Source organism: Schistocerca gregaria, chromosome 3 (genome assembly GCF_023897955.1).
Source record: "Schistocerca gregaria isolate iqSchGreg1 chromosome 3, iqSchGreg1.2, whole genome shotgun sequence".
Classification (NCBI taxonomy): Eukaryota; Metazoa; Arthropoda; class Insecta; order Orthoptera; family Acrididae; genus Schistocerca; species Schistocerca gregaria.
In genome coordinates, this window is record NC_064922.1 from 124,027,790 (window position 1) to 124,053,039 (window position 25,250).

The window sequence follows — 25,250 nt, forward strand, 5'->3', positions numbered from 1 at the left end:
TTACCAGACAACCCTGTGACGAAATTCACCGCTCTTCTTTCGATCTTCTGTCTCCTCTGTCAATCCGACCTGGTATGGAACCCACACTCATGAACAAAACTCAAGTATAGGTCGAACGAGAGTTTTGTAAGCCACCTCCTTTGTTGATGGACTACATTTTCTAAGGACTCTCCCAATAAATCTCAACCTGGCAACCGCCTTACCAACAATTAATTTTATATGATAATTCCACTTCAAATCGTTCCATACGCATACTCTCAGATGTTTTACAGAAGTAACTGCTAACAGTGTATGTTCCGCTATCATATAATGATAAAATAAAGAATCCTTCTTTCTATGTATTCGCAATAAAGTACATTTGTCTATGTTAAGGGTCAGTTGCCACTCCCTGCACCAAGTGCCTATCCACTGCAGATTTTCCTGCATTTCGCTGCAATTATCTAATGCTGCAACTTCTCTGTATACTACAGCATCATCCGCGAAAAGCCGCATGGAACTTCCAACACTACCTACTAGGTCATTCATATATATTGTGAAAAGCTATGGTCCCATAACACTCCCCTGTGGCACGGCAGAGGTTACTTTAACGTCTGTAGACGTCTCTCCATTGAGAACAGCATGCTGTGTTCTATTTGCTAAAAACTATTCCATCCAGCCACACAGCTGATCTTATATTCCGCAGGCTCTTAGTTTGTTTATCAGGCGACAGTGCGGAACTGTATCGAACGCCTTCCGGAAGTCAACGAAAATGGCATCTATCTGGGAGCCTGTATCTAATATTTTCTGGGTCCAATGAACAAATAAAGCGAATAGATCTCACACGATCGCTGTTTCCGTTATCCGTGTTGATTCCTACAGAGTAGATTCTGGGTCTCCAGAAATGCCATGATACCGGAGGAAGAACATGTTCTAAAATTCTACAACAGGTCGATGTCAAAGATATAGGCCTATAGTTTTAAGCATCTGCTCGACGAACCTTCTTGAAAACTGGGACTAATGTGCTCTTTTCCAATCATCTGGAACCTTCCGTTCCTCTATAGACTTGTGGTACACGGCTGTTAGAAGGGGGGCAAGTTCTTTCGCGTACTCTGTGTAGATCCGAATTGGTATCCCGTCTGGTCCAGTGGACTTTCCTCTGTTGAGTGATTTCAGTTGCTTTTCTATTCCTTTCGATGTCAGCCATTTTTTCGTTCGTGCGGTGATTTACAGAAGGAACTGCAGTGCGGTCTTCCTCTCTGAAACAGCTTCGGAAAAAAATTTTTAGTACTTCAGCTTCACGTGTGTCATCATCTGTTTCAATGCCATCATCATAGAGTGTCTGGATATGCTGTTTCGATCCACCTCCTGGTTTAACGTAATACCAGAACTTCCTAGGATTTTCTGTCAAGTCGGTACATAGAATTTCCCTTTCAAATTCACTGAACGCTTCACGCATAGCCCTCCTTACGCTGACACCTTTTAGCTTCTGTTTCTCTGAGAAGTTTTGGCTGCGTTTACACTTGGAGTGAAGCTCTATTTGCTTTCGCAGTAGTTTCTTAATTTTGTTGTTGAGCCACGGTGGGTTTTTCCCGTCCCTCACAGTTTTACTCAGCACTTACCTGTATAAAAAACATTTTACAATATGCTCGAACTGTTTCAATAAAACCTCAACATTGTCAGCGTCGGAACAGAAACTTTCGTTTTGGTCTGAAATCTGCCGACCATTCCTCTTGCTAAACAGATAAACCTTCCACCCTTTTTTATATTCCTATTTAATTCCATATTCAGGGATGCCGTAATGGCCTTATGATCACTAATTCCCTGTTCTGCGCTAATAGAGTCGAAAGGTTCGGGTCTGTTTGTTATCAGTAGGTCCAAGATGTTATCTCCACGAGTTGGTTCTCTGTTTAATTGCTCGAGGTAATTTTCGGGTAGTGCACTCAGTATAATGTCACGCAATGCTCTGTCCCTACCACCTGTCCTAATCATCTGAGTGTCCCAGTCTATAACTGGTGAATTGAAATCTCCACCTAAAGCTATAACATGCTGAAGAAATTTGTGTTGAATGTATTACAGGTTTTCTCTCAGTTGTTGTGCCACTAATGCTGCTGACACGTGCCTCTGGAAAAATACCTTCAAATGGCTCTGAGCACTATGGGACTTAGCTTCTCAGGTCATCAGTCCCCTAGAACTTAGAACTACGTAAACCTAACTAACCTAAGGACATCACACGTATCCATGTCCGAGGCAGGATTCGAACCTGTGACCGTAGCGGTCGCGTGGTTCCAGACTGTAGCGCCTAGAACCGCTTGGCCACTCAGGCCGGCACAAATACCTTCAGATAAGAACGTAGCCTTACATTAGATGTTAACAGATTTTACTTTTTTATGTTACTGCCACTCTGCGTTTTATCTCTACTGCATTTCGGCCGTCACCAGCTATTTCTGTGTCAAAATAATAGATTAAAATGCCAGTACCTTCATAACCTAATCCCTTAGGTATATTCCGATTTACTTCCACTATATTGCCTTACCTTTGTTTTACCTTTGCTGATGTTCATCTAAGCGACTACTTTCATAACCTAATCCCTTAGGCATCTTCCGATTTACTTCCACTCTATTCCCTTATCTTTGTTTTACTTTTGCTTATGTTCATCTCATAATCTCCTTCACTCCGTGGAACTGTTGTTCCAAGTCCTTACCTGTGTCTGACAGAATTACAGCGTCATCAGCAAACCTCAAGTCTTATTCTTGATATTTAATCCCCGCTCCCAATTTTTCTTCATTTTCCTTCACAGCTTGATTAATGTACAGTCCGAATATCATTGGGGTAGGACATGCTCCTGTCTCATTCTTTTCTCCTACTGCTTCTCTTCCATTTCCTTCTAGTGTGGTTTCTGCATAAGTTGTCAACAACCTTTTGATTCTTGTATTTCACCCCTCCTATCATTAAAATTTCAAAGATTGTAGACCACTCCACACTGTCTTCTCTAAACCTACATATTTTACCAAGGCAGGTTTTCCTTTTTTTCAGTCTATCTTCCAGAATAAGTCAGTATTGCCTCACGGTTTTTTTAGTTTCTCAGGAACCGAAACTGTCTTCTCCAAGGTCACCCTTTGCCAGTTTCTCCATTCTTCTTTAAATACACTATGGGAAAAAATCGCAAAACCTAGAAGACATAAACGAAAGTTGGTGGGCATGTCTACATTTGAACGGTCAAATAAATTCAAGTTTTGCGCCAGTCGCTTAAGAATGGTCCTAGTTGCGCCACGGTGAGTATGCAAATCAGGTTTGCTTTAAATACACGCTGCACCATTCGTCAGCGTTAGCTACCTTTGAGATTGAACGTGGTGAGATAACGTTAGCCAAAACTGTCCTCGAGGTGACAAATATGCCGCTATGAATACCACACTGAGTTTAAACGAGGTCATGTAATAGAGCTGCTGCATGTTCCTTCCTCCGTATATCCGAAGGACACGACAAGAATGTAGCCACAGTAGATGATTGCTTGCAGCGGTAGTCGCGAGAGTATGCTGTCTCAAGAAGACAGGGCTCTGGGCGGCCAGGTAACACTACCGAGAGGGAAGACCATGGTATTCGACGTATGGCTCTGGCTCATCGTACTGCGTCTGCAGCAGCAATTAGAGCACCGGTAGGCATCACTGTGACACAGTGAACAGCTACAAATCGTTTTATTTAAAGACATCTCCGAGCCAGGTACCCTACTACGTGCATCCCACTGATCCCAAACAATCATCATCTGTGACTCCTGCGATGTCATAGGAGAGATCATTGGATAGGTCATTTGTGTTTCCTGATGAAAGCTGATCCTTCTTCGGCGGAGTGATGGCCTTGTGATAGTTGGAAGGAGACCAGTTGATGAACGTACCTGCGTGTAGTTAAGGTGTGTGAGTAATTTCATATGACAGCAGGAGCACACTGACTACAAATTTGTACATCAGTTTGGTAATTCTCCCTGTTTTTCTGCCATTTATGAACAGGATTTCAGGGAATGTTTTCCAACAGAAAAACGCTCGCCCACACGCCGTTGTTGTAACCCAACGTGCTCTACAGAGTGTGCGCATCTTATCTTGTCCTGCTCGATCACCAGACATGTCTTCAGTCGGGTACATATGGGTCGTCACCTGACACAACTCCAGAATCACCCACAAACAGGATTAACCATCCCTCATTGAAAAACGAAGTTTTGCAGGCATGAAACTCCATCCGTCCCTGTTTTGTCAGGCCATGTGCTACAGGTGTAACACTTCATCCCACAAACTGACTTCCGGCACCCGTAAAACACAGTTCACACACGTTTACATGTTTGCAGTCAAGTCTGACGGTTATTCCGGTTGTTAATGTACTAGCATTTCACATTTGCAATGGCTTATCTCGCGCTTGTAGTAAACTGAGATGTTGCAATGTTAATCGCTTACAAACGTTACCATGTCAAATCGAAATAATTACTGGCACCTGTACATCAGAATTCTGCACGTTTCTATGCTTGCTGATCTGGCAGATACACCGGATATTAATGTACCAACATTTCACGTCTGCGATGGATTATCTTGAGTGTACATTAATCTGCATCTCGCAATATTAATCACTTAAATGCGTTACTTAGAGCAATGTATTCCCATAATTTCGTTACCCTACATCAATTGTTTTTGGTGTTGCGATTTCTTTCCGTCAGTGTAATTTGAGTCAACTTTTCGAAACGATGACTTATAGTCAAGTAGTATTTAGACATAACATGTGCTTTTTTTTGAACTGGATTTGTTACATTTCTCCTCAAGTCTGAGTGTATTTCGCCTGCGTCATGTCATGCGCACTCTCATCTGCTAGAACAGACTTTGCGAGCTTTTCTAGTCTTATTTAAATACACTACTGGAAAAAAGTCGCAGAACCAACAAGCAGTTGTGAGACTACAATTTCCTCATTACAGCCTCTCCCAAGAATCTCTATGATGCTCTGTTATCGTCGCCTACTCCAGGGGCCTTGTCTCCATTTTTTCCATTCCGTGCTCTGTCAAGTTATTCTCGCATTACCGTATCTCTCATCTTCACCTACCCTTTCAAAGCTTCAAAAGCCTCTCATTCGTTCTCTGCTTATCCCTCTTGAACATTCCCTCTGTGTCATTTTTACACGTCTAAAGTAATTAAGAAAGAAGAAGGAGCAGCAGAGGATGATTTAATAGTAGATATAGAGATACAGTCCACAAAAGAAATGCGGCTAAAGTGTTATGGTTTACAAACGAATAAGGTGAAATAACAAGGGAGCATGGCAGCAGCTAGAGAAGCAAGAGAAGTCCTCCGAAAAGAAAAGCGATAGTATATAAATAGCAAGACAACAATGCCAGACGAAGAACGATGTGATCAAACGTCAAGCTGTGCAGATGCTAACACACGAGGAAAAAGTTTTAGAGGAATGTAAGAACTGTTTCGAAATTCTCCTGAATGTGGAGGAAACTGTCATTGGAACAACAAGAATGAAAACTGTACAGAGTAAACAGAATGACGGTACTAACGGCGTAGCATGAACTGCCGAGCATGGAAGATGTAAGAGAAGTCATAAAAATGCTGAAGACAGGAAAGGCACCGGGAATAGGTAGCATACGTGCAGGGACGCTGAAATGGGTAAGAGATATCCTACAAGAGAGAGTGTACCACCTAATCTTTTCAATTTAGAGACGAGAACGGTTTCCGGAAGAATCGAAGCAGACTGTCATTTTCCCGGTACTTAAGAGCGGAGACCCCTGGGGATACGGCAGTTATAGAGTAATTAACTTACTATGTCCAGGTTATACAGTCCTGAGCATGTTTTCTTTGAAGTGGAGAACCCCATAGGTACTTCTCTTCCAACAAGCAGGGCTTGGAAAGAGAAAAATCAGCAGTAGACCGACTAAATACAGGGCGATGAGAAACATTCTTGCAGGACAGATTAAATGAAAAGTTGAAAAATTGACATGTTGCGACGTTCTAGAGTTAATTAGCGTTTAACCTAGCCAGTCAGTTCGCTGTACGAGCAAATCCAAGAATCTCGCAAGGTAAAATTAGTAACAGTGGTTTTCATAGCGTAGATGATAGCGCACGTAACTGGTGTGCCTTTGGCTCGTGTTCGATCCTTAATACCGTCCAGCGTCCGATGTTTATATCGCTCTGTTTTTCAGTTTTAGGGACCAAACAAAGGAAACTCTTAGCGACATTGTCTTTGGCTGGCCTCATGAATTTGCCCACGCAGCGTCGTGACTAACTTCAACGTTGGTTAAGTCGCAAACGGTGCATACTTATACCCCGTAATATGGTTACAGATTATTTCTGACCCCCGTTTGTAGTAAGGGAAGTGTTATTTAAAGAACTGAGAATTGGAAGAGATGTTTACAGTCTTTTTGTGCACTTCCGAAAAGCGTGTGGTTGTGTGAACAGGCAAGCAATACGGCAAGAACAGGAAAGGGTGCATGTCCCCAGAAAACTGACACAAGCAAGAAACAAGAGACAACATGCACGGTGAAAGTGAATGGAAAGATGTCGGAGAAAGACGTTTAGGAATTGGCGGTGAGTGCCATAGTGTGACAGGTAGACTTCATCTCACTCCTTCTGTTCAGTCTGATTCTAGAAAGAGCACTGAGGAAGACAATGAGCCTAGACACAAGAATCCACCTGTGTAGAAAGATCACACGCTGATCTTTGCGGAGCAGCGCAGAATTAGACAAATCTGGTTCATCTTCAAGGGTGTAAATGGAAGAAGCAAGCAGAGCAGGCTTTAAGATGAACACAGATAAGACAAAACACCTCTAATAAGCACAGAAAATTTTGATCAGTATGGTAAAACTTTTGAATGGGTGAAGGAATTCAAAAACCTTGGGGCAGTATTCAGTGAAGAAAATATGTTCGAACAGGAACTAATGGCAAGAATTCAAACAGGAACTATGTCTAGGTTTGCAATTGGAAAGTCGCTCAGATCCCGGATTGTAGAGAGATCCACGGAGATTATATCTACAGAACTGTAACATAAACCTTGGTCGGGTTCTGAGCATAGACCTGGACTCTGGCCCAAAACTCCTCACATTTGAGAATGCTGCTCTGATGCAGATTATTGGACCAATGGATGATAGAGGCGGTCGGGGAAAAAGGAAATAATTCGTTAAAAAGGCCAGGTCACCTAGAAGCACAATAATAGCGCGAATTCTTTACAGACGAATGGAAAAACTGGTAGAACCCGACCTCAGGGAAGATCAGTTTGGGTTCCGCACAGATGTTGGATCACGTGAGGCAATACTGACCCTACGACTTATCTTAGAAGCTAGATTAAGGAAACGCAAACCTACGTTTCTAGAATTTGTAGAATTAGAGAAAGCTTTTGACAATGTTGACTGGAATGCTCTCTTTCAAATTCTAAAGGTGGCAGGGGTAAAATACAGGGAGGGATAGGCTATTTACAATTTGTACAGAAAGCAGATGGCAGTTTGAAGAGTCGAGGGACATGAAAGGGAAGCAGTAGTTGCGAAGGGAGTGAGACAGGGTTGTAGCCTCTCAATCTGTATAATGAGCAAGCAGTAAAGGAAACAAATTTGGAGTAGGTATTAAAATCCATGGAGAAGTAATAAAAACTTTGAGGTTTGCCGATGAGAATGTGGTTCTGTCAGAGATAGCAACACTTGCTGATGGCCCAGCACTGAAATCTGCAGCAATTTAAGGAAGGGTTCTACTTCCATCACGTTGAAAGATTCTCTAGAGTCGCCGTTGGTCTCGTTATTGCAGGATCTTTTTCCGGCCGCAGCGATGTCAGTGATTTGATGTTTTACAGGATTCCTGATATTGACGGTACACTCGTGAAATGTCGTACGGGAAAATGCCGACTTCGTCGCCACAACGGAGATGCTATGCCCCATCTCTCGTGCTCCGACTATAACATCACGTTCAAACTGACTTAAATATAGATAACTTGCTATTGTGGCAGCAGTAACTAACCAAACAACTGCGCCAGACACGTGTTGTCTTATACAATAAATGCCAACCGCAGCCCCGTATTAGGCCATTTTACATATCACTGTATCTGAACACGCATGGCTACACCAGTTCCTTTAACGCTTCAGTGTAGTAGCAAACGGTTTACAGAAGGCAGATCTGTTCACATGCAACCGTCAAAAATTCCGAACTAAAAAATTTGGTTTTGTAGAAGAACTAGCTGATCCTCGTGACGTTAGTCCATCTGTAAATGAGGATGCGCAAGAAGTGACTCCGTGGGGATCTAAAAAAAACAGTAAAACAAAAAAGAAAAAAACCACTGGAATCAGGAGAAAGCGCTGTTCCTCAAACCTCAAGATTCAGATTTGTCATGCCAATTAAGATCAGCCTTCGAAATAAGAAGCCAAATAGGTCCCAGAAGATCTGGCACTGGTTCTGCTCAGCTTATCACTGGGTCTCCTTGGAAGCATGAGTTCTTAAACTCAAAGCAAAGAGTGGTAACACCGAAACATGTTGCAAATGCAGGACGTGGTCAATGCCGAGCGTCAAACCAGGCACCTCGACATGGCAAACCGACTGGCAGGAAACGAAGCATCATTGAATCTTCATGGGTGTCCGCACTAGGTGAAATTGGATTGTCTGATGAAAGAGCGACAGTGAAGACAAGGAGTGCATGTCTCCTCTGACACGATCATAATGATGAAAACTAAATTCGGTGCTCAAAATACATAAGATGGACACACACAGCAAGTGCTGGCTCTACAAGCAAGAGATAGTATTTTAGTAGGTATCGTTTAAAGCGGTACAGGTGACAAATATCTGGTTACTTGGTTTATAAAGAATGGTCATAAGACATCCCGAAATCAGGAACCTCTTCGCTAGAAAGACAGATTTGCACTTCTTTTTTTTTTCAGCCTATCAAATGTAAATCCATAACAAGAGCAGAAACTGAACATCCATCACCATTCTAACGTGTTAAGTGAGGTTTACTTAATGATTGTGCTGACATAATTGGTTTTTATCTCATGCTGTAGCACTTTAAAATCTCCCTAAGTTGTGAGACTTTCCCCTTTAATTTATATATATTTATATATAATGGGTGTTTCTCTCCAAGTGTCAAGATTTTACTAGCTGTTGCCTCCAGTGAATCGTTAGCTGTATCTGTACATTTCTGAAAATTGTTCTCGTCCAGATCTTTTTTAATGATACACAAATATTTCACTGATAACTGTTTCGTTGTGGATTGTAGCCACTGCCCACAATCTCAGTTTCTTAATTAATTACTTAACAACCTCGTGCAATTAGGAATGAATTCGATTGACCTACGCAGTTCGGGACTCAGACCAGAGATCTTAATAAGTTTCCCACAGAGAGAGCACAAGTTGGAGACACTCAGACACTGCACTCAGTGGCAGATTAGTGACACATCGATACGTTGTGTTTCTACCACAAAAGGCTGAAAATTAAACTGCTATTACAATGATAGTTAGCACTTATATATGGACGTACATGGTAAAGTATATCCGAACACATTTTGATTGCGAATTAGCTCTACAAAACATCAGGATATCAAAAGACAAAAATGAACAGCCAGGATTCTCGTGGATTCGTCACTGTTTTATCACATAGAGAGCGTTATTTTCGTTTCACTATAATATGAGTTTGCCAACGGACTTGCTGCAGTGGTAACACCGATCTACCGAGCGCTGTTGGCAAGCGGGGTGCACTCAGACCTTGTGAGGCAAACTGAGGAACTTCTTGATTGTGAAGTAGCGGCTCCGGTCTCGGGAACACGTACGGTCGGGAGAGCGGTGTGCTGACCACATGGCACTCTACATCCGCATCCAGTGACGCTTGTGGGCTGAGGATGACACAGCGGCCGGTCGGTACCGTTGGGACTTCGTGGCCTGTTCGGGAGGAGTTCAAAAATGGTTCAAATGGCTCGGAGCACTATGGGGCTTAACATCTGAGGTCATCAGTTCCCTAGAACTTAGAACTACTTAAACCTAACTAACCTAAGGACATCACAGCCATCCATGCCCGAGGCAGGATTCGACCGTAGCAGTCGCGTTGTTCCGGGCTGAAGCGCCTAGAACCACTCGGCCGCAGTGGCCGGCTCTGGGGCAGTTTCTTTTTAGTTTTATAATAGAATTTTAGGTACCTGCAAGCCAGATTCTTTTTCTATGTCACTTTAACTAGTAAAACGTTTCTTGTTACCCAGGTACAATTTTTTTTTTTAAATTTCATTAAGCCTGTCTCAGCCTTCATTATATGCCTTAGTCTATGGCTGAACGATTCATATATCCTGACGTCAATATTTCATTTACTTATATACACAAAAAATCAGATCAGAGATTAGTCATTACGACACGTCAAAAAACTATGTGAGTGGGAAATGGCAGCGGACGTACTATTAGAAACGATTCAAGAACGAAACAAACACATGGTCATCCGAAAGGCGTAGAAGAAAGAACTTCTAGTTTCAAGTTTCGCGTCAGCAGTATACCACCCCTCTTATTGCTTAGTAGTATTTTGTGTTAGTGCGTGACTGATATTTGTTTCACGTACATTTGTCTCATTGTGTTATTTTTTCTTTTTTTGCACACATCGCAGTGTATTCGTATAAATGTTTCAACTTATTAGGAGGACACCATTCTGTGGCATTTTACTATTCACTTAGTTGTTTAGGTTTATCGCCGTCCTTGACTCTCTATTCAAAATTAATGTCATTATATCAAAATATGTTAAGCATACAAGGTATTTAGCAATGTGTAAGTCTGAGCTGGACCTATGCACTCAGAGAAAACTATTTATAGAAAAAAACAGAATAATCATAGATAAACGTGAGTTGCTGCCACTGCACATCTTCTTTAGATTAATACATGCGTACATATGCAAACAGAAAAATACAGTTTCAGCTAGTGTGCATCTCGTATCAGTCGTACATATGTGTGTCGCATTATAGAGTTCATTTCAAAACGAAGTCAGGATAAAAGTTCTTTTATGTGTTTTACTTCAATCAGCCAACAGTATGGCGAATATTCTCGTAGATGGTACTTATCGTTCATAATGCGCGTTAACTTGTTTTGTGTACGTTGAAACTTCTTCAAACCTTATGTGCAGCACAATCCGTGAATCTTATTGGTTCTCTGAGTGTGGAATGCGTGTGAAGATGTGTGAACCCTCATACGGTATCGCCCATTTGCCGCTTTTTCTAATTTGAGCAGTGAAGATTTGCGGTGAGTTCTGATCATAGCTACGTCATAATTTTTTTTTGTGTTCCTGAGATTCTTGTCATAGAGTGATTTTCTAAGATGCACTTGACGAGTGAGTGCAATTAACACGGATCTTACTTTTTCTTCGTAAGATTCTCCTTGTCTTGGAAACTTCGGAAGAGGGTCCACCCACTCGTTCCCCTTTTTGACGTTCAACATGAAGTCTGTAGGAGTGTACTGCGAGTCAGAATTAGGAAGATGGTTCACTATCTGCTCAAGCAAATCGGTATACTGAAGCCGCTGCGCAGGATTAGCCGAGCGGTCTGAGACGCTGCAGTCATGGAGTGAGTGGCTGGTCCCGGCGGAGGTTCGAGTCCTCCCTTGGCCATGGGGGTGTGTGTTTGTCCTTAGGATAATTTAGATTAAGTAGTGTGTAAGCTTAGGGACTGATGACCTTAGCAGTTAAGTCCCTTAAGATTTCACACACACGTACTGAACCCACAGAGTCTATCGATTACGTGTATAACTGCTTACAGACCTGTTTAATTCACAAAACAGTCGTTAACAAGGATTTGCTTGCAGGTTACAGCGTAATATTGAAATTATTCCTATGCCATTTTCTTGCAAGACCTCTCTCCATTCATAGCCAGTTTAGTAAATGCGTTGTCCATAGCAATGCCTTGAATTTTCATAGTGTTGGAATGTAATTTTTTGGAATTCGTTTAATAATTACTATTCTTTTGATAATCACCGCAATTGCAGCACATAGCTTTACAAACTTGGAAAAATATCATAGAAAGCAATAACATATTTCATGCGACTATGGGTGTTTCGGTATCACCCAGGAATACCAGCATCTACGATATAAAGTGATTTTCTAGGCAAAATAGATTGCAATTAAATTTTACTTGTTTTCTTGATGGCGTTTGCTTTCTGAAGTATATTGGGAAACTAGCAAAATAGTTTAAGTTACCTTACGTACTTCGTGATACCGTAATGAAGTGTACCAAATACTGTAAGTCTATCTACGATTTCATATAGTATGCATACATACGACGAGTAGTTCCCTGCCAAATGCACATACTTTTTCCAGCTCTTCTACCATTAATGGTAACATTTCTGGAACTGATCTCCTGTAATATTCTCAAAGACTCTCGTCACAGCTTTTTGGACATCTTGTGTTGTCTGAAATTGGTGTCCCTTGATCGACGTTTTGACTCTTGGAAATAGAAAATTGTCGCACAGAGCTATATGTGGTGAATAAGGTGGCTGTGGTAGTACAGAAATTTGTTTTGAGGTTAAAAATTGCTATGCGGATAGAGCAGTATGCGATGGCGCATTACCGTCATGAAGAGTCCAACAATCAGCAATGTTGGCACGGACACGAAGAGCTCTTTTACGAAGTCTTTCTAAAAATATCTGTGTAGTAATATTAGTTAACTGTCTGTCCAGGAGGCACCCACTCTTTGTGAACCATTCCATTGGAATCAAAGAAGCACACAAGCTTACATTTCACTTTTTCTTCAACATTCGTTCTGTGTTTCACTAAACATTTTACGCCAACGAAACACTTGAGCTCTTGACGTAACCTCCGCTCCAAAGGCCTTATGAAGCTTACCATGTTGTCGTCGCGTTTTCACCCAATTTTACGCAAAAAGATATGGCATACCATTGCGCAATATTATGCGGTTTCATTACCCTGACAAGAGACACAAACACATGTTAAATTATGACAGCACTACTCATGATTGAGCAGATGCATCGATGTACCGCTTGGACTAGAAGCAGCTTATACACCAAAGTCAAACATATTGTGCCTATGCAAGCGTGCAGGGCTATCACATCTTGCGAACAATATAAGTCTCATTATTGTCACACCTCATATATATAGATTTGTATTGTATTGTATGAAACTGGCGACCTAAAAACGAGAGAGAGGCTTCGTCCCCGCCTTAGCCCACAGTGGTAAGCAACCTTCCCATAGGCTACAGCAGTCCACTCACCCCACTGCCACCCCACATCGAACCCAGGGTTATTGTACGGTTCGGCCCCAATTGAAATCCCCCCCCCCTGGTCTCACACCAGACCAAGACCACTGGAACCCCAATCTTTACTTGGTAGTAATTATGGCGTACGTGTACATGGAGAAAATGATCGCGAAGCAATTGCCGACATAGTGGAACTGAGGCAGAATAAGGGGACTCCTTTGACCAAGGAACTACATGTGTCTTGTGGCAAAATACATCATAGGGGCGAAATCCCAAACTGTAAATACACTCCTGGAAACTGAAATAAGAACACCGTGAATTCATTGTCCCAGGAAGAGGAAACTTTATAGACACATTCCTGGGGTCAGATACATCACATGATCACACTGACAGAACCACAGGCACATAGACATAGGCAACAGAGCATGCACAATGTCGGCACTAGTACAGTGTATATCCACCTGTCGCAGCAATGCAGGCTGCTATTCTCCCATGGAGACGATCGTAGAGATGCTGGATGTAGTCCTGTGGAACGGCTTGCCATGCCATTTCCACCTGGCGCCTCAGTTGGACCAGCGTTCGTGCTGGACGTGCAGACCGCGTGAGACGACGCTTCATCCAGTCCCAAACATGCTCAATGGGGGACAGATCCGGAGATCTTGCTGGCCAGGGTAGTTGACTTACACCTTCTAGAGCACGTTGGGTGGAACTGGATACATGCGCACGTGCATTGTCCTGTTGGAGCAGCAAGTTCCCTTGCCAGTCTAGGAATGGTAGAACGATGCGTTCGATGACGGTTTGGATGTACCGTGCATTATTCAGTGTCCCCTCGACGATCACCAGAGGTGTACGGCCAGTGTAGGAGATCGCTCCCCACACCATGATGCCGGGTGTTGGCCCTGTGTGCCTCGGTCGTATGCAGTCCTGATTGTGGCGCTCACCTGCACGGCGCCAAACACGCATACGACCATCATTGGCACCAAGGCAGAAGCGACTCTCATCGCTGAAGACGACACGTCTCCATTCGTCCCTCCATTCACGCCAGTCGCGACACCACTGGAGGCTGGCTGCACGATGTTGGGGCGTGAGCGGAAGACGGCCTAACGGTGTGCGGGACCGTAGCCCAGCTTCATGGAGACGGTTGCGAATGGTCCTCGCCGATACGCCACGAGCAACAGTGTCCCTAATTTGCTGGGAAGTAGCGGTGCGGTCCCCTACGGCACTGCGTAGGATCCTACGGTCTTGGCGTGCATCCGTGCGTCGCTGCGGTCCGGTCCCAGGTCGACGGGCACGTGCACCTTCCGCCGACCACTGGCGACAACATCGATGTACTGTGGAGACCTCACGCCCCACGTGTTGAGCAATTCGGCGGTACGTCCACCCGGCCTCCCGCATGCCCACTTTACGCCCTCGCTCTAAGTCCGTCAACTGCACATACAGTTCACGTCCACGCTGTCGTGGCATACTACCAGTGTTAAAGACTGTGATGGAGGTCCGTATGCCACGGCAAACTGGCTGACACTGACGGCGGCGGTGCACAAATGCTGGGCAGCTAACGCCATTCGACGGCCAAACACCGCGGTTCCTGGTGTGTTCGCTGTGCCGTGCGTGTGATCAATGCTTGTACAGCCCTCTCGCAGTGTCCGGAACAAGTATGGTGGGTCTGACACACCGGTGTCAATGTGTTCTTTTTTCCATTCCCAGGAGTGTATAAGTTGTAATAATACCTGGTTTTCACCGGAATACCTGTAAATAATATAGTAACAGATCATATAACTTACTTTGTCATTCCTTTGTAGTTGCTGTAGATTCAGTTACTGTATGACCTATGCGTTAATTTAAGTCTGATATATTTCGCTATGGGTTAGCTAACTTCATGGCTGTCGTCATTGCCTAAGAATTGTATACGATATCTCTGGCAGTATCCGCCATGTTTTAACTTTTGAATGTCCAGATTTACTTCTGTCATTTCACCATTGTGAGATGATTTCAGTTTAGTGTGCCCAGAACTAATTATCATTTTGCCATTGTGCGTCAAAAAACAACAATTATTTCGTCTATCTCTCACAGAAAATCCTTGCCTATCAATCAGTCAGTAACTGAATGATCAAATATTAGGAACATTCATTCCATCACTTCATCACCCACCTTAACTGTATCAAAGACCTGTATTATTACTCCTTGTGTCATAACGCCAACTGCATTTACATTTTGGCATTTGTGCACAAGAAAACATGGAACGAAGCCTAATTATCATCAGTCTCTTGCACAAATTGTATAAAAGGTATGACTTGAATGTAGTGCCTCCACCTTTGTAACTGTTGAACTGTTGGCAGCACTGGTATGCGGCAGGTACTGGCTTGTTCTGTAGTCTCTTCTCTACAGCTGCAGTTGGCGGAAAGCCTTAACACTGAACGGTTGTTTTGTTACAGTGTCGAGTATGGAACCCTGCGCAGACGGTCGGTCAATGCGATTTAAGCAACGTGGAATCATTGAATTCTTAACAGCAGAAGGTGTGACCCCACAGGAGGGCCATCAGAGGATGAATGCAGTTTATGGTGATTGTGTTGCTGTAAGTGCTGTGCGTCGTTGGGCAAGTAAGTTTAAAGATGTTGAGGCGAGATTATCTGACGTGCCTGACAAACAAAGAGTTGGACGTCCTGTCACAGCAACCACCGAGTTTCACAAACAGAATGTAGACAGATTGATTCAGGATCATGGCCATATCACACAGTAGGAAATTCAAGCACAACTGGCATTTCACAATATAAGTTCCAATCTCTTTGGAGATTATACAGGTTAATTAATGATAATTATGGAGACGCATTAAGAACTGGTAAAATTAATTTCGTTATCTTTATCATACTGCAAAACGTAAACACACTATTATTCACACTGTGTGCCTTCGCTATGTAACCGCCTTTGGCTCACGCAGCCTACACCTTCCACAGCGTCTCAACAACTGCTTCTGCTTGCGACTCTCTGCGCCACTGGGCTTTGTCGCCCTCCAAAGAACAACCACTTACAGATACTACACACCAGTACCCTCATATCACCACCAAAACAAAACCAGAGCTAGGTTACCTTTTGAGGGGACTCAGAAATGGCTCTATGCATTATAGGACTTAACTTCTGAGGTCATCAGTCCCCTAGAACTTAGAACTACTTAAACTTAACTAAGGACATCACACACATCCATGCCCGAGGCAGGATTCGAACCTGCGACAGTAGCGGTCTCGAGGTTCCAGACTGTAGCTCCTAAAACGGCTCGGCCACCCCGGCCGGCGGGACCCAGAAGTCCTAGCAAAAGTTATACAATAAAAAATTAAAATTTTAAAATTACACTAATTAAAATTTCATGTCAAAGTAATTGCAATAAGTATCTGACCCTGAGAGAAAATGACTTTCAAAATATAACTAATGTCAATTAACCTTTTCTCCACACAAATAAAACATGATCAGTGAACATAGCAATTTTAAAATTATTTAATGACAGCATTAACTATACACATAATTTACTAACTGTATGTTAATCAGCAAGAAAATATAAAAAAAGATAAGATAATGTGAGTGACACAGTTTCCTTTTTGTTGGAGATGTCAAGCATATTAGTAAAGATTGCCCTTAATTACACACATGAATCACAGTAAAGAATGTAATTGACACTAAGGAATGGAATCTGAATAAATGAGCCTAATTTTAAATAACCTAATACAAATGTAAAGCCTATATACACAAAAGCATTGACACTATGCTCAGTCAAAACTACAGTTACAGGCATAAAACATTTTATCCATTAACTATTGAAATTTGTAAATTGGCACACAGTACACTGACTACTTATACAAAAATCAGTATATACCTTTAAAGAAATATTTTCCATTTACAACCAGGTTACATTGAGTGAATCATTTATAAACAAAAGGTATTTTGTTGGCTTGAGCACTTTTCACATCATAAGGAAATATTGGGTACCATGTTTTGGGGCCCTGCCTATAAGCTGAGCAGAACTTCACACGATTTCACTAGGGGGAGTGGTATCGTCGCCGCTGAGGACTCACAAAGGCTATACGTAACACAGTACTTGTTACTCTGCTTTTATCTCTGTCCTATGTGTTGAGCCGGTCGTCTCACACAGTTACGACGTTTGATGCAAGGGAAGAGTGACATCGACGCCGCCGGAGACAGAAACATATAGGAGCTGTTGTTACGCCCACGAAGAATCGCCGCATTTCGCCGTACGGTTCGTCGTCGGCACGTTCCCGTTATGTTGACAAGTGCCTGATGCCAATCAGTTGCTCCTCCTCCTCCCACAAACCGCAGCGCACCAGGTGTCAAAGGTCATTGGCAAGCAGGCACGAAAACAACAAAATAACATTACGGCAGCGTGAGGTAACAAAATACTAATGCGCTGCGCGCTTAGCTGTGCACTGTTGCCTGCTTCCTGGAAACCAAAACTCACGCTACAAGTGTCGTTCCGTTCTCCACTGCTGCGCCTGTCACATGACATAAGAGAGAAGTCACACGATATCAAACACAGAGAATAAAATGCACTCACTGCAGCTACCGACTATAGTCTTCAACATCTCACAGTAGCTTCCGACTATTGTCCAAAGGTTTGTCCATCAGTAACGTAGTATCTGATTAGTCAACATCCTTTTGATTTCTTTGTTCCCTTGTTCACTGCTTCTCTCTCTTCGCTAAAGGTATTGCATACGATTTCCTGCGAAATGGTTCATGTTCCTTGACTTTAATTTTGCAAACACATCCTTCAATTAATCCAGGTAATTTGGAAAACAGGTCAACTTCGCGTATCAGCACTTCCATTAATGCCTCTGTGTGCTTCTGTCAAGTTCACTGACGTGTGAATCTTGATTTTAATACCAGTCAGAGCATCTTCATCATTATTCTTCTATCGCAGAGCAGGATGTTCGTCAGAATCATCCTAAGTCGCTAGTTCCTCTTCTCCTCGGGAATGCATTACCTTCATCTTCACGCACGCAGCTCGCTTATTTTTTTCATTAATAAATACTTTAAACGCTACCTTCTTCTCGACATTATTTATTCTCTTCCGCAGACAAACATTTTCAAATTCAATACTGCACCTCATTTCAGTCAACCAATCGATTCCAAGAACTAATCCGAAATTAAGAGATCCAACACTTAATACGCACTGCTCATACTCGTCTTCATTGATTCTAAACTTCAATAGAGCTTGACCTTTAGTGGGTTTGCTTCTGTTACCTATAGCACTGACAATACGTACGCCGTTCATGGGGAATGTTGGAAATGCCACCAGATTATTTGATTGTGAAAACGGATTATCTGAAATTGCACTCGCTTCGCTCGCTGAACCCAGTAGTGTGTCCACAATAATTCCGCATACCTCCACCTCTTCTAAAGGTATTAAGATTTCCTGATCATTATTTTCGTCCTCTCGATACAAATAGTCTTTAATATCATCTACTCGTTCACATTTGATTGCGTTAATCGCTAAATCTGACCCATTTCTTGTAACTTGAGTTTCGGAGCGAATCGCTTCGAAACTTGACTTGGTTTGCCAGTTCACGTTCCTGTGGATTACGCTCTGGGCTCCTTTTTTGTTCTGGCGATCGTTGTTTTCTTCTGTTTTCTTATTACTGTGATCGATCTGAGTACACATTGTAATTATATCTTATTAGAACACATAAACCCTAGGTCACAAATATTAAGTCAAAATTGACCAGGTTTCGACGCTACTATGCCAGCCGCGGTGGTCTCGCGGTTCTAGGCGCGCAGTCCGGAACCGTGCGACTGCTACGGTCGCAGGTTCGAATCCTGCCTCGGGCATGGATGTGTGTGATGTCCTTAGGTTAGTTAGGTTTAAGTAGTTCTAAGTTATAGGGGACTAATGACCACAGCCGTTGAGTCCCATAGTGCTCAGAGCCATTTGAACCATCGACGCTACTATGAGCGTCGTCTTCGGAATTAGACTAACTGTTCAAAAACATATTAGGTATATAATACATTAATAAAATTAAAGTTTGTACTGACTGGGAAAAGATGCAGTACTTACAAGTCACATATTAAAAAAGATCTAAGCAGGAAAGACGACGTCATGAATAGTTGTGAGAAGGCGAGCCGGTAAGAGCTCTTTTTTTTCTGTCCCCTCTTCTGCCAAATCTGCTTGGTCTTCAATTGTCGCAGTGGGCCATTACCTCGCGAATGACGATCGTCGTTATTTCTCTCGTGCTGTTCGCGTTCATGGTTAAGTACATCAATTCTATCGATCATTAGGCATCATGTTCAATTTTGGAGTGAGCTTTAACTTTTCACGTACCGCGACAGGTAGCTTCTCTATCAAAATTAACATCAATTCCTCTTCCTTGACCGGATCATGAAGGTAGGCATTGTCGTTCCAAAATTTCTGCACATATTCACACATAGTTCCATAATGCCTTGCGTAGTTTGGCGGTGTAATAATTTTTGATTTTACATCCCATTGTCTTTCTCGCGACCAAAATTTATTCAAGAATGCAGATTCAAATTCTTTATACTGTGAATAATTTTCTGAAACACTGATGCCCCAGATATGTGTTTCGACTTTCATGTGGCTAATGCACGTATCAATTTTCACACTTTCCGTGTAATGTCTTGGAAACGCGTGTTTAAATTGCTTAATAAAGGCAACTGCATGGATACCTTGTTTCGGATCGTAATCTTAAAAGTTGCGTACACTCAATCCATTATCTACAATAACTTGGGGTACGCTAACCATGCTGTTATCAACTTCGCGTAACGCTGCATTGATTTCCTGACTTATAAGGTCTCTACTGACATTGTTCAAACCATTTTCGGAAGACGTTACCTTTTAGCGAATTTCGCCTACTTCGGTACTCAGTTCAGTACATTGCGTCTGTACGCCTTGATCTAACTTAACAACTGTTTCTTTGTTGCCTTTACAAGTACTCTTAATTTTAAAAATTTCACCGTGTTGAGCCTTAACTGTTTCTGGAACTTTTTTTTTAACTAACATGCTCGATTGTTTACCTTGTTCATTAACTTTTGTGTTAAGATCTTTCATTTCATTATCAAGTTATTCTTGTTTGGTGTCATATTGCTTTTGGAGCTTCTTATGTTTCTGATTAAGTGAATTAGTGAGCTCATTTCGCCAGTTAACCATTGCATTTGATAAATTCTTTACTTCTTCATTGGCGTCCCTACTTTCCCGTCTGATCTCTCTCAACACCTGCACTATCAAGTCGTCAGTGCTGACACTCGTTCCCCTGTGTTGACTACTCACTGGTGTAGAACGTTGCGTCGTCGAATCCAAACTAACAACACGACCAGCTTCCATTAAGTTAGGTGTGGTATTCTAAAGTCCAAACTCGCATTCTACACTGGCTAAAGCATTAACTTGTTCCTTCTTACTTATAACTTCACTGTCGTTTTGCGTTGTATCCACCACGTTAACAATGTTCACAAAAATCACTGCCCATTAATAATTAATTCCAACACTTCATTTAAAAGATCATATTATAAATATCACAGTCTCTAACATAGTTCACTGGTATTTTCCTAATCTCTCTTCTGCAATGTTAAAAACAATTAGAAACGAAGCGCCGCGGTCGCAATTAGCTGCTTCACTAACCGTTTGTGTGCTGTCATCTCCGACGATCCGAAGATTGCGAAGGAATCGACGTCCGACACACGCGTTGCCAAATACAAACTCCCATCGTCCTCTTAGAGATTATATGGGTTACTTAATGATTATTATCTTACATTCATCTTGTGTTAGTTGACCGTGTATATTGAGACTTCGTTCATTGTTAAATGCGATGGTGTGGTACTAACTGATGGAGACGCATTAAGAACTGGTAAAATTTAATTTACTTCCTTATCACACTGCACAAACATAAACACACAATTATTCAAACTGTGTGGCACTACTGTTAAACATAGAGATAAATCCTTCGCTACGGAACCGCCTTTGGCTCACGCAGCCTACACCTTCCATAGCCTCTCAACAACTGCTTCTGCTTGCAACTCTCTGCGCCACTGGGAATTGTCGCCCTCCAAAGAACAACCACTTACAGATACTACACACCAGTACCCTCACCACAAGAACGGGTGGGTCTCATTATTGCTTTGCTCGGTTGTAGGAAGACCTGTGCACTTTGGTTACCCCGGATGCTGACTCCTGAAATGAAAGTGCACAGACTTGAAATTTGCCAGGAACTCCTCTCGCGTTACGAGAATTAAGGTGATGCATTTCTCCATTCAACTGTGACAGGAGACGAAATGTGGGTACACCATTACGACCTGGAGACGAAACATCAGTCTGTGACATATCGACACAAAGACTCGCTCCAGAAAAAGAAATTCAAGACTCAGCCCTCAGCCTGAAAACTCATGGTCACAGTGTTCTGGGACGCAGATGGTGTTACCCATGTTGGTTTCCTTGACTGTGTAACAACAACAAATTCAGAGCGTTACATCACAACGCTGCGAACTCTTGAAACGACGGCTAACAAGTGTCCGAAAGAAAAAGGGAAATGCTGAACCACACACTTCACGGCCACCACAGCAGAACTTCAGAGACTGAATCTCACCACCGTACAGCATCCTCCACACAGTCCAGATTTAGCACTGTGTGACTTCCAGCTGTTCACGAATATGGAAGACGATTTTCGGGAACGTCATTATGCTTCTGATGAAGACGTTCAGAGGACTGTGAGACTGTGGTTGCGGAAACAGAGTGTCGACTCCTTCCATGACGCCTTCAGAAAACTTATTCATCGTTTTCAGAAATATATCAAATAGGCTGGTGATTATGTGGAAAAGTGAATATTGGTAATTAAAGATCACATTCTAAGGATTATTTCTGGGTTTAGTTTATCAAAATATTCCCATACAAAACCAAGGCATTACTTTTCATTCAATCCTAGTAGTACAGTACATATTGCTGCATCCATATATTGTGGTTGCTACGCCACCTACGATAAGTGCGCTGTAGTTTGTACCATTTCATTCTTTGGGCCTCAACATTTCCTATTTTGTTTGGCTAACCCATGATAAAAGACCGGCGCTTGTGTTGTTCCTCAGTAAGAACACAGTATTTGTCTGATTACTACCTCGTTTGCTCTAGCTTTTGATGTTAGCTTGTGATAAATTGTTTCCTCGTTATGACGATAGTTGAAGCTTCTGATGTGTTATACTGGACTGTTTAGTGATGTTTATTTGTGGCAAGCTGGAGGTCGGTAACAGTCTGCTGTACATCAGAATGTAGCATGGCGTATCGTTTAGCTGTTGTTTTTGTTTATACGTTACCTGAAACACGCCTAAGCTATCGTAATGCAGGTGACAGCCTCGCGGTTGACACCAGGTATATTCCTTTTATCTCTGTAGCCGTACCGATCATGAGTTGGTTTCTATATGGCTGCAAGATCATCTAGTAATAAAGTTTTTGAACTTCGATTTGGAAGCTGTGTCTGAACGAAATGATGCAGAACATTAAAGTATGTGAAAATATAATTATTTTCTCCAGATTATACAATAGGTGGAGGGACAGGGTATTGTCACGCTTCTGTCATGCATTTCGCTATCCTGGTTGTTGTTGCCAAGTTACAAAGCACACAAATATGCTCTGTAGTTGTTCGTTTGCACTCTGTTGTAAGTATATTTTTGTTATCTTGTCAACGTTCTAATACTTTGGAAAATACCATTTTGACTATGTGGACGATTTGAGAATGGGACATGACCTGAAAAAAAATGTGTGTGAAATATTATTGGACTTAACTGCTAAAGTCATCAGTCCCTAATCTTAAACACTACTTAACTTAAATTATCCTAAGAACAACACACACACCCATGCCTGAGGTAGGACCCGAACCTACGCCAGGACCAACCGCACAGTCCATGGCTGCAGCGCCTTATACCGATCGGCTAATCCCGCGCGGCTCATGATCTGAAACTAGTCATCGACAAACTAAAAGTGAAATGGGTTCTTTTTCCGTTGTATTGACTAATGGATAGTTCTGTTATCAGGGAGCAGGGGAAGTTGTGGAGGAGGGAGACTGACGACAATGAGCTGCCCAGAATGTGATAGAAATTGGTCGAAGATATCTTTTTAAGTTTCGAAAGAATTTAGTTTCTCTGATATTTTGAGGAATTCGGGATCCTGACGTAGAAAAATGATTTAGAGATCATGTCAGAGCTATTTAATGGTACAGACAAAATGGTACTTTGTTGAGAACGAGTATTTCTGCTGTGCTGTTCAGACAGCAGAATAAGCGTTGAAGGCAAATAAAAGACGATGATAGAACCAAATATAGAGTAAGATAGTGTCTATGTGTATCAGGTCGTAGCCATGATAAATGCTTGTAGGCTGACACATATGGTCGCAACAGTATAAGTCATAATTATATCGTACACAATCATTCATCGCCAATTTCACGAAGTGTGTGCTTCCGCACGAATGTACTTGGAGACTGTCATCACCATAGTCAATATGGCGAATATTGTCGTCTTTACAAGCTGCTTTTTAAGCTCAAAAGGAAATACTTTTTGATATTTATGTAGTGTGTGAAGTGCCCCTAACACCTTCTTACAGACTGCAACTGGATGTTGAGTCCATTTTAAGTGTCACGTTTTAGGTGAGTTAACTTTCAAACCTATGCTCTGCGCGCAACACCACTAGCTCACGTAAATCGGCTTTCACATGCTGAATGGCTGTGCACGGGCTCGTTTGACTTGCGCTTGTTTACAACTTAATGTCTACAGCGCGTAGCTGATATTTGCCGTGGGATGGAATAGTTGACAGCTCTTTTATAAATACTGGAAGTAGTTAAGGGTACTTGAAGGAGTCAGGAGCACAATACCGAAATTTGTAATCCTGATACTACATTTCTCCACAGTGACCCATTTGTTACTCACCGTATCATTTCTGGCAACTGATTGTAAAGGGCCCTGCTTCGAATTTGACATTGCAAAATATTGATTAGTTATCACCAACTGCTTGCAAAGCGCCCTGCTTCGATATTGATATTGCGAAATAAAGTTATCACAAAGTGCTAATTTTACTAGTGATCATCTAAACTCTCTCGGCAACTGTAGTGTCATGCGACCAATAAGACATCAACATCTGGAAAATAAATGGAGCGTGATCGATGGTCATTTTAAAGAGTAGGACACAACAAAGTGTCTGCGAGAAAAATTGTTATTGCTGTCCCTTAATGCAAACTGTAGGCAGCTACATACACGGCAGTCGTATCCAACCGCTCGCCGTCGAAAGGAGACTGGAGATTGAAAACTGGAAAGTTGCACAAGTCCCACCAGTACACAAAAAAGGCAATAAGCATAATCTGCAGAATACAGCCCCATATCACTAACTTCGATTTGCAGTGTGACTTTGCAACAAATACGGTATTCGAGCATTATGAATTACCTCGAAGGAATAGATTTATTGATAAGCAACCAACACGGAACCAAAAATATCGTTCTTATGAAACAGAAGTGGGTCTTTCATTGCTTGCAGTGACTATTGGCAGGAGATGTCAAATTGATATTATCAGATTTCCAGAAGGCTTTTGCCATCGGTCCTCACAAGCGACCTCTAATCAAACTGCGTGCCTATCCGTATCGCCTCAGGTGTTCGATTGGATTTGTGAGTTCCTCTTAGAGAGGTGACAGTTCGCAGTATCTGACGGAAAGCCGTCGAGTAAAACAGAGGTAATATCTGGATTTCTCCAAGGAAGTGTTGTATGATCTCTGCTGTTCTTGATCTACATGAAAAGATATAGGAGATAATCTGATAGTTCCTCAAAGATTGTTTGCAGATGATGCTGTCATTTACGTATGGTAACGTCACCGGATGATCAAAACCAATAGAAAAATTAATTAGACAAGATATCGGAATGGTGCTAGACGAGGCTGTTGGATCTAAATTATGAAAAGTGTGAAGTAATAAGCATTGGTTTTAAAATAAATCCGACAAATTTTGGCATGTCAAGAAATCACACAGTTTTCAAAGGTGTAATTTTTACTAAACGCTTAGGGATTACAATAACAAAAGAGTGAAACTGCAACTATCACACAGACAATTTTGTGTGGAAAGGGAG